This window comes from Seriola lalandi, unplaced genomic scaffold (assembly GCF_002814215.2).
Source record: "Seriola lalandi dorsalis isolate HSWRI2012SDOR001 ecotype SW California unplaced genomic scaffold, Sedor1 jcf7180002001109, whole genome shotgun sequence".
Classification (NCBI taxonomy): domain Eukaryota; kingdom Metazoa; phylum Chordata; class Actinopteri; order Carangiformes; family Carangidae; genus Seriola; species Seriola lalandi.
This window is the reverse complement of record NW_019471768.1, coordinates 1-1,829: the sequence shown is the minus strand read 5'-3', so window position 1 is coordinate 1,829 and position 1,829 is coordinate 1. Positions and strand designations below refer to the sequence as shown.

General features: G+C 41.0%; 1 long non-coding RNA gene across 1 annotated transcript; it reads right to left on the bottom strand.

Moving 5' to 3' along the window:
* Nucleotides 1–20: 20 nt before the first annotated feature.
* Nucleotides 21–1,829, bottom strand: LOC111663630 (uncharacterized). The gene is made up of 3 exons (XR_002761399.2): nucleotides 1,771–1,829; nucleotides 1,557–1,665; nucleotides 21–737 (listed from the first exon to the last, which is right to left on the bottom strand). It is a non-coding gene; the product is annotated as an uncharacterized LOC111663630 (long non-coding RNA).

The window sequence follows — 1,829 nt, the reverse complement described above, 5'->3', positions numbered from 1 at the left end:
ACAGCCTTCATGAATCCAGGCATAACACAGCAGATGCTCGTTTAGTAACACATTGTATGATAAGTATGAACTAAATTAAAAGCTAATGAAAATGTGTCAAGAAATTGACTAGAAATACAACTGGCCAAAAAATCTGCGGTGTGGCGTACTCGAGGGGACAGTAAGGGGCTCCTGCTTATGAAGAGTGATGTTGTGTAAGCCCGCAGAGACCTGCATCAGCCTGGATTTATGGTGTCCCTTCCCTGTAATCAATCGCCCTTTTAATGGAAAACATAAATGTGTGTCAGCTGATCAATAAAGGGAGGGAAGGAACGGTTGAGTGACACACCCTGGGAGAGCTCCTAATTGACCAGAGGGGTTTGACAGAGACCAGCATCAGTGACTGTGCCGTACAGTCCATACTGCATGAATGCTGAGTGTCCGTCAGCGGGGGCTTCGACAGTTGGGAGTAGTGCAGCTGAATGGATGATCCTGTCTGAGCGAATGATATTTAGCTGCTGCTTGAGAATCCACAATTGAAAACTTCATATAAACAATATGATGCATCTGCAGTGCGGTTTCACCATAACAACTCTCACGAATAAAAAACAGTTGATTTCTTCGTAAGTGCATGCTTTTAATTCAATGATACCTTTGAGCCGCGTGTCTCCACCAAAAGCTCCACAACCCCAGTTGCCTGTGGCTACTGCAGAGAGGTGCTTGTTGTTGGCGTTATTTCGGAAGAATCCACAGTACGCCTGAGATGAATGCACAGGGAGTAGGAGGAAGTGAAGGTGGGGAGGAAAAAGACAAGAGAAACTTTTTCTCATATATATATATATATATATATATATATATATATATATAAATAAATAAATAAAATCTCTTTGGATTATATATCAGAATTTAAAATGAAATAAAGAATATGTGAGATGGGGCGTCATGCGGCGTAGTGGTCTAGAGGCTACAGTCCTCGCTGCAGTTAGCCCCGGTTCGAGTCCGACATCGGACGGCCTTTGCTGCATGTCATTCCCCCTCTCTCTGCCTCCCCATTTCCTGTCTCTCTCTACTGTGCTATCGAATAAAGGCATAAAAAAGCCCCCAAAAAATACTTTAAAAAAATAAAATAAAATAAAGAATATGTGAGATCTACATAAGTAACGATGTTTCAGTAAAGTTTAGCCTCAGGCTAAACCATAAGCAATACAACACTTCATACAGGTACAGAATATTTTTGCCCAATTTCTCAGCAGAAAAAACTGTAGTTAAAGACAGTACCACTACCATTAATAGCTCTGTGAGTAGCCCTGAGCTAAATTCAATGGTGTTACAGATCACAGAGCCTTTAATTAACATCTTTGCAGGTGATATCTGACAATGTGTCAAAGTTCAACCATGAGCTTTAAGTCAAAAGCAACATAATATCTGTCATGTCCAGCGTTATCTTATCAACTACTGACAATAATGTCTTTTGAAATAGGTATGTTGCTTGGAGAATGTGTAATACTGAATGTAAGCTAACTATATTTCCCCAATCACTATGCAAACACAGACAGGGATATCTCTCTCTCGCTCACCTTGTTGAGTTCTCTGGACATCTTCTCAGGGAGAAACTGCTCTAAGAAGTGCCTGTATTTAAGAGCATCAATGGCGACGATCTCTGTACATCGTCTCTGCCAGTCATCCCTGGAAACGAGAGAGAAGCAATAAGAGGGGTGGGACTGATAAAGGTCCCCCAACTTTTTCTGACTGAATTAAAGTCTTTTGGTTTAAAATATCAAAACAAGATACCTCGGAGTTTCATCCTTGTAGCTCTCCTTCCATTTGTAACTCTCAGCATAACCAGAATA